This window comes from Mixophyes fleayi, chromosome 3 (genome assembly GCF_038048845.1).
Source record: "Mixophyes fleayi isolate aMixFle1 chromosome 3, aMixFle1.hap1, whole genome shotgun sequence".
NCBI classification, from domain to species: Eukaryota; Metazoa; Chordata; class Amphibia; order Anura; family Limnodynastidae; genus Mixophyes; species Mixophyes fleayi.
In genome coordinates this window covers 291,491,183-291,507,031 of record NC_134404.1, presented here as the reverse complement: position 1 = coordinate 291,507,031, position 15,849 = coordinate 291,491,183, and the positions used below count along the sequence as shown (strand labels likewise).

At 38.9% G+C, this 15,849-nt stretch overlaps 1 long non-coding RNA gene across 2 annotated transcripts in view; it reads left to right on the top strand.

The window, feature by feature from the left end:
• LOC142142979 (uncharacterized) overlaps positions 1-13,357 on the top strand; it is a 74,573-nt gene extending 61,216 nt beyond the window's left edge. Inside the window, exons 4-7 of one of the 2 annotated variants that reach the window (XR_012689433.1) lie at positions 1,473-1,588; positions 2,075-2,145; positions 12,071-12,180; positions 12,843-13,357. This is a non-coding gene — a long non-coding RNA (uncharacterized LOC142142979). The remainder of the gene's footprint in view (positions 1-1,472; positions 1,589-2,074; positions 2,146-12,070; positions 12,181-12,842) is intronic. The other variant, XR_012689432.1, reaches the window with a different exon arrangement.
• Positions 13,358-15,849: the final 2,492 nt, after the last annotated feature.

The window sequence follows — 15,849 nt, the reverse complement described above, 5'->3', positions numbered from 1 at the left end:
TTATATTTTGGTAAGGGAAATCTTTAATTTCTGAGGCCAGGGGGAGACAATTTCTTTTTTCTGTCTTAACCTTTCTAGAGGAAATGCCTTATTTCTGATGTATATATCTGATACAATAAGCCTTTGTTTAGAAAGCTTGGTGTAAGGAAATGTCTTGTTTGGGGTTTGCAACTTTTCTTGGGGAATTCTTTTCTTTGGAAGGAAATGTGTATTCTGCAACTGTTGGAAGCAAGGACTCATGCTAATCTCATGCTAATTAGACCTTTTGATGTGTGAGGATCATAGGAAGATGTAATGAGACTTGCTGTCAGATGTCCACTGTGTCCAAATTAAGATGCAGGATATCACAGCAAGGTTTTAAGATATCACATATAAGCGTAAATGTTGCTAGCTTTGCAGTGCATGTAAATCTATGTTTTGGTAAACAGGTTACATCTTGATTCTAAAAATAACCTGTAAGGCTGTGTCGAAAATAGTATAGAAAGGGAGCCCTTGTAAACTCAAATGTATCATTCTGATGTTGCATTTGATCTGATCACTGATACCTTTAATCAGTGGAACAGTTGTGTGTCTGGGATGGAGCGTGATGTAGGAGTGTAAGAAGAAAGGAGTAGGAGGAAAGGGTATGAAGGAGGAGAATAGAATGAGAAAGTAGGGTTCAGGTAGGTTGGTTATGTGGGATGTGAAATGGGGTAAAAATAAAGGCTGCAGGAAAAAGAATGGGTGCAATTGAGCAAAAGGAAAAGAAAGTAAAGGTATAAGGCAGAAAACGAAAGAAGAACAGGACAGGTAAAGTGTTCCCAGTTGAAAACTGTGGTTTCGGGGTGCAAAGGATTAATAAGACATGACACTCAGACTGTCTAACAGGTATCTTGTTCATTTGATGTAAATAATTAATACAAAAGAGTAAATATAATACAAAAAGTGAAATTAGTACAAAGAGGAAATAAAGAAATAATTAGCTGCTGAGAAATAGATTATCCCAGTAGAAATATGTTTAGTCACAAAATATCCTAGGACCCCGTCTTTCTCCATGCTATTGATGGCACGTAAACTTGAAAGCTAGGAAAAACTAACTGGAAACAACAGGTGCTTGGCATCCCTCAAAGTAAACCAAGATGAGGCAACATTATGTCGCAATGCAATCACTTGCTTTTATTAGCAAGGACCCTAAAATCATTTGCATATAAGATATAAACATAATTTTCAGACATTCTATTGGTTTAATTAGATAAAAGCATACTTGAGCATGTGCAGTAGGCCCAAAGACACCTCCCTAAAAAAAATGTGAAGAACTTTCTACAAAGGCCTTGATTATATAAGCATTGCGAAATCACTTGTTATATAAGCCTTAAAGTAATACACACATAAAAGTATAAACAACAAAATGCAGTTTCAGCAGTTATTTTTTTTAGATATGCCACATAAAAGTAATACAATTTGTGCTTATCTGTTGCATGTGCTGCTCCAAGGAAATCCTGAAGAGAGGGAAATACTCCTATCGCTATGCTTATAAAGACTGCTTACCCCACCCCATGCCATGATATTGGCTACTTCAAACTCCTGCGGAAAAGCTTAACCCTTAAAGGTAAGTGCTGTGGTGCTCTGCTTCTTGCTATACATATGGCAGTTCTTTAGCATTTCCTGGTAAGTTTTGTGATGTAGACCATGCACCAGTTTAGTAGCCCTTCTTTGCACATTCTCTAATAGGATTTAAAGTATCCTGGGTGTGATCTCACCAATGATCTACATAGTGGCATCAACACCTCACCTTTAGCTCAACAGAAAAGGTGATGTCCTCAGTAGCTGCTCTTTTTGTGCCGTTAATACTATATTTAACTGTTTTTTTAGACTGAAGTTCATAATTTAGCATGTTTGCCATTAAACTGTAGTTTCTACCTTTTGACCACTGCTTTAGTTAATCTGGATATGAAACACAGGGCCCACTGGGGAATAGCTATATGATATTCACAAAAATTGTTAACTGGACTGTTACTATTCTTTATAGGCCTTGTGTTATTTAGCAGTTTTATCTATAATGAAGCTTCTTTGGTGAGCCTCTCCTGAATTTCAGGCTGGTTTTTGGAATCTTTAAATCTTTGAAGGCATCAAGTATATAATTTGTTACTGGACATCAGCTGAAAGGTAAATCTCCGATTATAATATATACAAATTTCAGCTAGTTAGTTCAAGGGTTAAGGGCACTGTAAATATGATTCAAATAAACCATTTTAATTTTTGTATTAAACAATGTTCATAAAACAGGGGCATATCACAGGTGCAAATCAATGGGATGCAAAAAGATTAGGATTTCTAAAGTATGAACCTTGTTAATGGTCCCAGTATAATGGACAGGGTTCCCTTACCTATCATACCAAACTAGTAAAAAGCAAAGCTATACGTAATTTTCAAGTAAACTTTGAATTAAAGAGTTATTGAAAACCTTGTTCACCAATTTTTAAAGAGTCAAATCTTCTTTTGTTATTAATCCATCACAGTCCAAATGGGAAAAATAAAAATTCTGAAAAATCCCTATAAAAGATCACACTACAGCTGACACGAAATGATCAAAGTTATCATTTTCTGAGACTCACCACAATTAATTACAAGTATTCTAGTAATCTTGCATCTCTCATTCATATTGAGGGGGTGGGGTATTTTAATGAAGTTCTTTTTTGACAACAGATCAAGAAAGCATAAAATAAAATTAGATTTTTTTATTTCATAAAATAATGAATAAGAGTTTTGGGTTTGATAATTCATTTAAAGTTTATTTGAAAATTGTGTATGCATTATTTTTTCCTCTTTTGGTATAAGGGGCATGGGTTTATTGAGGTCTATAAAACGGCCATTGCAGAGCTCTAAATTCTTTTATTTACATCCGCTTCCACACCCCAAGGTCATTGTGAAGAGCCCCAGTACGTTTTGAAACATGTTTGGTAGCCTTTGGCTGAAGTGACTAGCTTGGCACTGGTTTTAACTATAGCAAGAGGACCCTGTGCTTGTGGTTTCCCTAGGCACTCGGGTTGGTTGAGGATTTTGGGTGGAAATGCTGTGCTTTTTTATACATTGTGCACTATACGCGAGGAGCTGTATTGCAAGAGGCAAATGTATGTGTCTTATTTAAAGTGTCGGCCTATGGTGGAGAAGTGGATTTCTAGCTGTACTGTGGCCAATACAATAAAAAGCTTCACATCTATAAAATGACATATAACAAAAACAGTCCTGATGTCTCCCAACTCTCATGTCTTATTTAAGTCATAAATAGGTTTAAATCAAATAGGCATAAAACTGAAACTTGCATTTAATTGAAAAGGGTGGTTCTAAACTGGTAAGGAGCTTGGACTTTGATTTTAACAGTATATATACTTTTCAGTTTATCTGCACATTGAGGAGCACTCAATGTTCAGTTTGCATAGACTATTCCTGCCTACATATTGATGAAGCCTGGGTGGATTATAAAGGCGCACTGGTGCAAAACCAAGGTGTTTTGTCTTTTATATATTTTCATTGATATTGCATAAAGTAATATAATATTACAGAAATATACTTATTTTGTATTTTTATTTGACTAAATATGTATTTCAAATGTATTAATAAAACATATTTTTCAAGATTTTTTTCCATCCATGACAACTTCAAAGGCATTTTCACCATTGCCAGTGATTTATTTTATTCCAGAAGCTTAGATATTGTTAAAGATTATTGCATATATATATCACCCATGATTTTCAATGTTTGTCATGACTTTTATTTTCACTGGGCTTGAACTGCAGATGACGACAATGTGCTGTGACATGAGATGATGTTCTCTTGGTTTGAAAATGGGAAGGTCACCATAGTGAAAGGTTAATAAGCATGAAATGCTGTCTTGTTTGTCACAAGATGCATATCCTACTTTCCTTTACTATAATTCCCCTAAGCAGCAGTTTCAGGATTTTTACCTTTTTTTTTTCTTTTTTTTAACCTTTCTTATTTTATTTTAACATTTTATTTGGCTGGTTTGGCTTAAATAAAGGTATGTTAAGTTAAGTTGTTTTTAGTGTATGATTAACTGCATAAAATATTCATATTAATCTGAGTCTTTAATATATTAGTATGTTTAACAATAAATTATAACTTCATATTGTATTTACCACTTTTAAATTTAAAATAATGCTCATACGTTTAATTTTTGTATTTAAAGGAATGATATTTTAAGAGAAAAAGACTTGACTTTTCTGTAACACGTGATCCTAGTAGAACATTTTTGTTATCATACTTCACTTTATTTTTGTCTGTGTGTCTTGAATTTTGAACTGGGCTGGGATAGAACAACTTCTATCCAATCAAAATGCTTGCAGCAGCACATAGACTTTAAATATATGAGTGTGCTGGTCTTGTAGGATGCAATGACCTGTTCACTCGTGTGATTATGTTAGTGAAACAGGGATGCACGTGACCGGTGCATTGTCATGATGTGAAGAGTAGAATGGAGGCATGTAGGAAGCCAGTGGCTGAGATTTAGATGGTGGAAGGAACAGGATGCCTAACAGCACAGAATAGTTATCTGGGGCTTTTGAGAAACTAATTCTGGAAGATCGTGGTGTCAAACGCTCCCCTATTTGAAACGATCTTCATACATCTAACTTTTTTCCAGCCACATAGTTGCAATAGTAGTAGAAAGTGGAAGTCATGGTCAAACATAATGAATACCCTATCACACACATATCTATATTATAGGGGTGTGTTGTATTCTTTATAGAGATGCTCAGGCTCGGTTCCTCGGGAACCAAACACACCCGAACTTAGGAGATCCGAGTACCAAGCCGAGTTGGCTCAGTACTATTGCGCTTTTTCATAATCAAAAACGAGGCAAAACGTCATCGTTACGTCGTCGGATCTCGGGAGCATTGGAATCTATAAATACCGCCCTCCACCGCGCTCTAGCACCATCATAGAGCAGTTGGGAAGGCAAAGTTATACAAGAAGAGGGTGGTAGCAGTGTTCAACAAAGTAATCAGTGACATTCAGGAGAGCTCCATTACTTCCTTGCTAATTCTCATTGCAGAAAAATACAAATAGTAATGCTTACAGGGTTGATGTAATTCTGCAGTCCAATTCTACTGTGTTATATAGGTAACACACAAAAAGGAGAACTGCATTGGTAATTCTCATTGCAGAAAAATACAAATACCAGTGCTGGCAGGGTTGGTGTAATTCTGCAGTCAAATTCTACAGTGTTATATAGGTACCACAAAAAGGAGAACTGCATTTGCTATTTGTCATTGCTGAAATGCAAATACTATTCCTTGCAGGCTTTTCTTCTGAATTTGCACCAAAAAGTGTACTGGGTTATATACACCCAAAGACAACTTGTCCGTTGCTCCATTGCTAATTGTCATTGCTGAAAACAAATACTAGTCCTTGCAGACTTTTCTTCTGAATTTGCGCCAAAAAGTGTATGGTGTTATATATACCCAAAGAAAAGAGCTCCATTGCTCCATTGCTAATTGTAATTGCTGAAATACAAATACTTGTCCTTGCAGGCTTTTCTTCTGAATTTGCACCAAAACGTGTACGGTGTTATCAAAATGGATTCACAGCAGTACACAGAAGAGCAGGGGCACCAAGCAGCTGCTGCCACCAGTCATGATGATAGTAATCCCTGTACTTAATCTGGTAAAGCCTATGTAAAAGTACATATTGTATTTAAGTCAGGCAAACAAAAATGTAAAATAACACCTTTTACCTTGGTCAAGAAAAAAAGAACTGTAATCCAGGCAAAGTTATCTGCAGAAAAAAATAAAATTGCCAACATGCCATTTGCCAACATGCCATTTTACAAACACAGTGGCAAAGAAAGAATGAGGCCTTGGCCTTTCTCAATGAGTGCAAGATCTGAAACTGTTACTGAGCCATCTTCATGTAAGGTCAGTTGTGACCAAGCAAGACCTTGTCGTTCGGACTGCAAAAGTGGTGCACAAATACTTTTACGTGTAAAAGCCGAGCTGTAAGAAAACAGTAAGGCATTAGAGGAAGTGTATGTTCAGATTCAGAAATGACACCAGTCCCTGAGGAGAGTCCATCGACGAGTGCTATGTGTATTCGTGACCATTCTGATAGTGTACCCATAAAGAAGGCCCCTTTCAGTATTTCTGCAGATGTGTGCCTGAACAGCCCAAGTGTAGCTGGTGATACACCAATTGAGGATGCCACTTTGGAATTGCAACGGGATGAGGGGGATATTACTCCTTATGTGTGGAATTATTTTTACCCAAATCCGGCCAACAGTTGTCTAGCCATTTGTAGAGTTCATGGCAAGGTGTTGGGAAAATCAGAAAGTTATGCTAAAAAAATAACAACAAGCAGTCCATCATCAACTAGGACCCTTCTCTCACCTACATCCCGTTTCCTGCAATCTACACCCACAACACCGTCCTCATCAATATCCTCAGTAGCGATTGGAGTTAGTCCTGCATCCAAGTTGCTAAGGCTAGATGACTCCTCCATGGATTCCTCAGAAGAATTCTTGAGCGTTAGTCCCACTGCTGCTGCTGCTGCTGCTGGGGGTGAATCTTCATCCCAGAAGCAGACCAAGAAGAAGACTACTAGTAGTTTACAAGAATTGACTGTTAAACAATGCAAGAGGAAGCAAGTATAAAAGCAGTCACACAGTCGCAAATCAGATCACAGACGCCATGGCGAATATTAGATCTGCATCCAATTTCCACTATTAATGCAGCTGGTTTTAGAGAGCTACTTGAGTTCTTGTGTCGCCGTTACCAAATTCCATCACGACACCATTTCAGTAGAAAAGCTATTCCTCACCTCTACCAGAAGGTTCATAAAAATGTTATTATTGGGCTGCAAAATGCCATTCCAGCCACTGTACACTTAACCACAGATATGTGGACAAGCTGAACTTGGCAAACTAAAGATTATATGACTGCGACAGCCCACTGGGTTGGTGATTCGCCTTCACCAGCAGGAACAGCAACTGAATGTACCCAAGTATGTCACATTTGTCAGAGGCTGGCTACTCTGTGTATCACCGGCTTCACTAAGAGGCATACAGCTGACAATCTGTTACAAAAACTAAGGGATGTCATTGCAACATGGCTTATCCCATTTGGACTCTCCTCAGGATATGTCATTTCTGATAACACCACCAATATTGTGAGAGCATTACAGCTGGGTGAATTCCATCATATTACCTGTTTTGCTCACACAATAAACTTGGTGGTGGAGAGCTTTTTAAAAAATGACAGGGATGTGCAGGAGATGCTGTCTGTGGCCCGTAAAATATCTGGACATTTCCGGCATTACGCAACAGCATGTAGGAGATTGCAGCAGCTGCAAGAACAATTTAATTTGCCCTACCACCAACTGAAACAAGATGTGGTGACAAGGTGGAAATCCACCCTGTATATGCTTCTGCGGATGGAGGAACAGCGATAAGCCATCCACGCTTACTCCACAAGCCATGACATTGGGAAAAGAGGAGGGATGTATTTTAGGCAAGCGCAGTGCAGAATACTTTTCGTGTTGTGCAAGGTGCTGAAACCATTCGAAGTAGTCACCTGAGTTCAGACACTGCGAGCTTGAGTCAAGTGATTTCCTTAATTAGACTTTTGGAAAAGCAGCTTGAGAAACTGAAGGAGGAGATTAAACAAAGCAATTACGCTAAGTATGTCGGACTTGCATACAAAGTACTTTATTCGCTTCACCAGGATCCAAGACTTATCAAAATCTTAAAATCGGATCACTACATTTTGGTGACTGTGCTTGATCCAAGTTTAAGAGCTATGTCTTCTCTTTTTTCCAACTGACCCAGATCTGAAGAGATGCAAGGAGCTCCTGGTGAGCAAGATGACAGCTCAAGTGCTACGTGACAGGACGGCATCTCCTCCTTCAGTTTCTCACTCAACTGCTGCTAGTAAAAAAACCTAGCTTTCCCAAGAAACCCAGGGATGATGCAGATGACTCTGCACCAAATTTTGACATCTGGTCTGGTCTAAAAGAATGGACCAAAAAAACGTGAAACCTCTGCCACAACTCCACCTGATCCAAAGGATGGTGGAGGATTATTTTCACGACAGCATAAAAATAGACACATCAGACAGTCCCTTTACATACTGAGAGGAAAAAAAAGGGAATTTGGAGACCCGTGTACCAACTCGCTTTGCACTGTCTAAGCTGCCCACCCTCCAGTCTGTACTCGGAAAGAGCTTTTAGCACAGCCGGGAACCTTGTCACCGATTGGCTTAGGAGGCTACTTCCTCAAAATGTGGAAAAGAAGATGTTCATAAAAATGAACTTCAAGTTCCACGAGGAAGGCCTTTCCCGCCAATTACATCGAAATACTGAGACTTCTGTAACGGTGGATTCCAGCGGGGATGAATTAATAATGTGGGAGGATGAAGTACACACTGATGAGTGTGAGGATGAGGCTGAGGATGATGACAACAACATCTTGCCACCATAGAGTTCATTAACAGCACTAGGTGGCTTAAGGCCATTGTTACCTTGTTTTGTGGGCGCCCAAAGAAACCAAGCACTTCAGCCACAAGGAGTGGCAATTTTGTGAAAGTGATCTGATTGTTTTTGGTCTCTAGGTGCTTTCACAGACCTAAACCATTGAGAAGCACGTCCTTCGTGTTATATGAAGGTTCCAGATTTTATTGAATTCGATATAGAGAACTGTTTCCACCACATCTACGCTTTATATGGGAATATAGATATTTTGGGACTTTTTTGGTTCTATATTCATTTTATGATTATGGTAACACTGGTTTCTCTATGCTTCAGCGTTGTATTGAGGTCAAGCTGTTGATTAAAGTCTTGTATCAGCGCTGATACATATATGTTCTTATTTGTGATATTTGACAGCTGGCCACATTCCTACAACAAATTGTTGAAGATTTGCGATGGTGCTCAAACCATTGTTTTTCTCTGGTGGACCCTTCATGTCCAAGTCAGACACTCTATGTGGGTGGCTAAATTGGATGATATTTTGCCTTCTGGGACTCAGGCAGAGTACACGGATCACTGCTAAGTACACCGAGGGTTGTTCAGAAGGTGACCGCAAAGACAGACCAATGTCATCTTCTGGCCACATTTTCCAACATGCCTGATAATGGTCTATTCAGTTTTGATCCGATTATTATCAGGGATCAGGCACATATTAGGCTGAGGGATACTGAGTCATTTGTCTGATATCGCTTAAAATATTGAAGTGTGTGTCTGGTTAGCTTTATTCTCACTTCTCCTTTGTAGTGAAAAAAGGCAGTGACGGGACTTTGTTGTTATTCAGTGTAAAAGGATGGAAATATTGCTTGTAGTACACATTTAGGTAACTGGCTTTAAACTGATTCTGGTTATAGTGTCCATATGCTGCAGTAACTACTAGAACTGTCTCGGCATGGCATTCTATGTGTCACAAAGGAAGGGTGACATCATAAGATTCTGATGTCTCTGGATTGTTGTGACCCCACATCATTCTGTATCCTGGAGATATCGAGGTAAGACATAGATTTGTAGTTATCCATAATGTAAGTAGTGTACCATTCTTAGGACTTTAGATTGCTGCTGTGATTTCACCTGTTGGGAGTGTAATACCCCGTGTGGTGTTATTTAGAGTAATACGTTGCAATTGCACCTTACCGGTATTAGATAGTTCTCTTTCTGGCTTTAACACTTCAGATTTTCTATGCACCAGAGAGTTAAGGAGATTTATCCAGAGATTTAAAATGACACAAGTGTATTCTTAACTAACTTCCTTTTATTATTATTAATTATTAATTATTTTTTAACAATATCTTATCACTTTAAAACTATTTACAATTGACAAACCTTTAAATTCACCATACTAATAACACTGACATCTCTAATCTAATATATAAATGTCTAGTGGCGTGTGTTAGTCTGTCTGTGTGTGTGTGTGTGTGTGTGTGTGTGTGTGTGTCCAGTCCAGCGCCACCTGCTGGGCAGAATTATACACTGACCTACTAAATTCTTAGTGTGTGGGAAAAAAAAATTCAGAAAGGGCTGAAATTTGGTATACGAAGATGTTTTTAATTTGTTAATTGTTAAAAGTGTTTATAAAGATTTTAAAAAAATATATATATATTTCTTGAAGGAGAAGTGACAGTTGGGAGTGGTTGGTGGTTGCCGGGGGTGACAGTGGGGAGTGGTTGGTGGTTGAGGCCTGGGCTATGGCCCAAATGCATGACAAGAACCTTTTTAACACCTTAAGTAGCTTGATTTGACTAGAATGCATGATTATCATGCACGGGTTAACTTGTATATATATATCACTTAATTTCTCAATACAACTTTAAGATCTACATCGAATATTTCAATAACTATTTGAAGAAGTGGGGCATGTGGTTGGGCCCATAATTTTTTTTTTTTTTTAGTAAGCAGTTCAAGTATATATAACATGTATCTAAGTAACTGCTGATGTTTTCAGTTGCAGTGATGTAATGATGGGAGTTATGCTGCACTGTGTCTGCTTAACTGTTATTATACAACTCCAACTTGTCTCTCTCCTCTCACACTGTCCTCAGTACATAGCTCAGTCTCTGTTGTGTACTCACAGATCTCCCTACTGCATAGTAATTTCCAGCACTTTCCTTTTTCCTCACGTCTCTCTTTTGCTCACTTCTTCTCTTTTTACACTTTCTTCACTTTTAATCTCCTTATATATCACTTTGTCCAATTTTCATTCTGTTCCTATCTTTTCACTCTTCGTTTATCAGACACAGGGATCTCTCTCAGCGGTCCTGAGTATCACACTCCTCTCTCCCTGTCACCCCCAGCAACCACCAACCACCCCCAACTGTCACTTCTCCTTCCAGAAATTCTTTTTTTTTTTAAATCTTTATAAACACTTATAACAATTAACAAATTAAATTAACAAATTAAAAACATATAGATACACCCCAAGATACTCAGGATTTGAGGTATCACATGAGTTCTAGGCAGGGCCATCTTTTCCTTTGGACACGATGAGCAGGTTCCCGGGGGCCCCACGGGCAAGGGGGCCCGATAGGCAAGACTCCTAATTAGAATAAAAAATCCTGCAAAAGAAAAACTTCAAGGGTCACTGAGCGAGTACATTTAAAAAGAGCAGTGCATCGGGGCCCCTGTATATATATATATATATATATATATATATATATATATATATATATATAATATATATATATATATATTTATTTATTTATATCTAGATATCTATATCTATATATAGGGGCCCCGATGCACTGCTTTGCCCAGGGGCCCGTAATGTTGTTAAGATGGCCCTGTTTCTAGGACCTAGTTGTTTGAGAATCATGTGATGTAGATTATCTACCTAATAGCTAATTATTTACAATCTGTGAAAACATTTATAAAGCACACAAAAAATAAAATATGTATTTATGTCAAATATACATACAAACTCTCTCAGACACATTGTGTTATGTAATGGCTAAATTGGTATAGAAAGATTGAATATTTAAGGCAGTACAGACTCATTTGACCTATCTAGTCTAATCATTTTCCTCATCCCTGGTTTCTGTTTTGAACTAATCTCTGCATGTTGTCTATCACATCATATAGTTATTCTTCAAAACATCCACTATACTTTCAGTAGAAAATTACAGTATATCATTATTGCTGTGCCCCCTCTCCCCCCCTCCAGGGTCAAAGAAGTGTGGCCTACATAAAAGTGGGCATACTTTTGCCTAAAATGGGCGTTTATGACTGGATCACGTTGTGTTTGGGCAGATCGGTGGAGGGGCTTATTTTGTCCTGATTTTGCATGTCTAAATGTTGGATGTATGTCTGAGCCTTGTGTAGGACTGTATTGTATCACTAGCTCAGCAGGCAGCTTATTATCGATATCACAGGGGGAGATACAGAAACAGCAAACAATAGCTATCAGATACATGCTCAATGTGTTCTTAATTTGCTATTAAGAGACAAAATAATTTTTGTATTGCTGCTTTGAGCTCATCCTACATTGTATCATTATGAACATTTGGAAATATGTATGTCTGTATACTTTTCAACAAGCTTTTAATCAAATGCTCTCTCATTTCAGTTAAAGTCTTCAAAAGAAACAGTTGTCTAAAATATGGGAAGTTATCTCAGCACAAACAAGAACCTCGGGACAATCAATTCAAAAATGATTTCAGCCCTAACTTGCACTTGGTAAGAATTTGATTTAGAAGTAAAGGGAATCTCCTCCGGGAGATAAATTGTAGGTCCTTACCGAAATCTGCTGAAATCTCCATGTTTCTCCATTTTGAATATAGAGTGTAATAGAATGATATCAGCAAAAGGAACTCTCTGAGGGATGATCTGATTCAGTTCTAGCACATGTTCATACTGGGTTATGTATGATGAACCACTCTCCTCAAAATGTTACATTGGTGCGGGCATTGTAAAATAATTAGCTATAAGATATGAAGCTTTTCTGCAGTACATCATACTGACACAACAGAACTTCACATGATGCAGCTCATCAGTGACTTGAGATTGTTATTGCTTGTACCCCATATGTGTTATAACTGTGTGGCCATGTATGTAATGTGCTGAACGAGCATCTGATACATTTGTACATAGTATGAAAGTCATTTCTACCTCTAAGTATTAATTTAGAAGATTACAGCCCTTCCTGATATTGAGGCTTTGCCAGATCATTGACACCTACGATTATATTGAAGTCTTACAGTAGTACATAAAAAATTTGCATTCTCATAGCTCACGGTTACATTCTTCCCCTGTCTGTAACTACATCTGTACTGTAACTTACCTGATTGAACCCTGGCAGCAAGTTATAATATCTTCCTGTTCTTTCTGTTCTTTTTCAGCTGCCAGAATACTTGTGATGATGATGAAGATACTTATGTTAGTATTAACCACAAGAATACAAGCTCCCAAGAGGACAGTATATCCCAATGTACCAACATATTGGAGAATAACTATACAGCCGGTGCACTAATTCAAACTGCACCAAAGTCTCCAGTGTACAACGGAATTTATTTAGAATTTTACATGGACTTGAACCAATTGAACCCTTGGCTTCTGCAGTCTGATCCTGCTGTAAAATATCCCAAGTCAAAATCGTCTCTTTTGGATACTAAAGAGAACTCTCTTGGCATCCAGCAATCAGACACTGGATGTACTGGTGCATCATCTACCCATGAAGAAGTCTGGGAAGAAATCAGTTTGGAATGAATTGAAAAAAAGTGATGGCGCAAACTTGGTTAAAAGTAGTCGAAATTGCGAGTCTTGTGTTTGTATATTTGACACACTACTAATTTAATCAGTAACATAATGTAGATAATACTTAGATGAACAATGAATAAATCTCAATAAAAAACAACTAAGGGAATGCCTTTCTTCTTTTGTCTTGTTGTCTGATGATTACTCTTGTGAGCAGGGACACCAAGAGGGGGATTGGAGCAGGTGCAAAGTACGTGGCCTGGAGACTCCTGGGGACTCTGGCCTGTCTGTGTAGTTGGAGGAGCCAACAACCTGGTGTGGCCCTGCCCCCTTTAGAGGCTATGGAAGGGACCCCAAGAAGTTGCTGTACTAGGTAGTGCTGCTCCTGTGCACCCTCCACATTACTGTCATACTTGCCAACTCTCCCTGAATGTCAGGGAGACTCCCTGAAATAGGGGGGATCGCCCTCATTCCCTGAAGAGTTCTGGCATTCTCCCTGATGCTGAGCCAGTACAAGACGTGGTTGGCTTCGCCATCTGTGGCATGATGACACAGTTCAGAAATTGTGTCCTATGTCCATGTATTGATGCCTATGGAGGTGGCCATTTTCATGGAGACCAAGATTTAATCAAAGACTGACAGGTAAGACAACATGACTTCAGTAATGGAGACAGAAATGTAAAATACACTTCAGTCTCTAGAGATTCATTAGCTGCTTTTGTTTAATGCATAGTTGCCTACTCTCCTGGAATGTCCGGGAGACTCCCGCATTTCTGGGAGACCTCCCGGGAGTGCAGGGCAACCTCCCAGGTCTCACCCAGCAATAGATAAGTGGTGGGGCGGGGCTTAATGACGCAAATATCACCTCATCTTAGCTCCGCCCCCTGTTGTAATTGGCCAAAATTGTGACAACCATTAATGGGGCAGGGATAAAATGATGCGATTTGTCAATCCCCAGCCCCGCACTCCCACCTCCCCCAGGATCTCCCTGAAGCTAACGAGGAAAAGTTGGCAAGCATGATTAATGTATAAATATAAGATTCAAAATTAAACTTATATATATATATATATATATATATATATATATATATATATATACACATATATATATATATATATATATATATATATATATTTATATATATATATATATGTATATATGTATATCTATATAACTATATGTATATATTTATATATAAATATACAAGTATATATATATATATATATATATATATATATATGTGTGTATATATATATATATATATATATATATATATATATATTGTAACAAATGGAGGCATTTAGCTGCCAATATGCAGAGAAAGCAGGGACGTAGAGTAAAACATTTGTGCAGTAATGCACCTAGATTGAATGTAAAGACTTATGTATGAAAAGCAATAGTTTAAGTTTGGTTAAACTTACATGATTTGAAATCCTTCCTCTCAGAAAACAGACAGGGTGTGTCTGTTAGTGGAAACAGAGCCAGGGATGGGCGTTTCCTCTTAAAGAGAAGGTGGCTGTGTCACCTGTCCATCAAGCTAAGGCTGGTGGAGGAGTATCAAGTATAAAAGCTTGTTTGTATCAGCAGCAAGCTTAGATGCTACGAGTTGCCGAGGCACAGGTGGAAAACACAAGGCTCTTAAGGGAAGAGTTAAGCCAGGCGAGGCATGACAGAAATGAACCACCTGGTCTGGTTCTCCTGAAAATGTCGCCAGGTGATGACATAGAACCATATCTGGTGTCCTTTGAGAGACTTACAAAAAGGGCAAAATGGCCCTTTGCAAAGGTGGGTGCTGCAATCAGACCCACAAACTTATGAAGAGCTTGCCACCGTGCTAGAAAGGTTTTGTGCGCTACAGCAAATGACTAAAGAACCTGCTGTCACTCACCGGACCGTGAGTGCCTCTTCCCGGACATTTAGGAACCGTGGCCGTCCTCCATCCTGAGGGTCTGCGCATGCGCAGCCCTTTCCTATACTTCTGTGTATGTCCCTTTAACTCAATTGGCAGATCAGGCAACACTCCCTATATTAAGCACCTGTGGTCAACACCACGTTGCCTGATCTTGGAGTCTCATTCCCTATGAGTCTCTGAAGGTGTTCCTGTATTCCTCGTGTTTTCAGCGCTGCTGATTCCTGTGGTTTCCAAACCACTTCTACCCTTGTGGTTTCCAAACCACTCCTACTACTGTGGTTCCCATACCACTTCTACCATCAACTGTATCATCGTGACTGTTAGCTGATTCCTATCCGCTGCCTCCGTGCACTACAGTCTTCCAAACCACTTCAACGCTATTACTTATCATTGTGACTGTTTGCTGATTCCTATCCGCTGCCTCCGTGCACTTCAGTCCTCTAATCCACATCATCGCTATTATATTTCACTGTGACTGTTTGCTGGTTCCTACCCGCTGTCTCTGTGCACTCCAACCGTTACTTTACATCCACTCACCTGTTCCTCATCAAGTCCGTGAGCTGATTCCTATCCGCTGCCTCCGTGCACTACAAGCATTCAGCCTGCAACTCGCCTGTGTTCATTATCGTGACTGTTAGCTGTTGTCTATCCGCTGCTTCCGTGCACTACAGCCTCCAGCCTACAACTCGCCTGTGTTCATCATCGGGATTGTTAGCTGATGTCTACCCGCTGCTTCCGT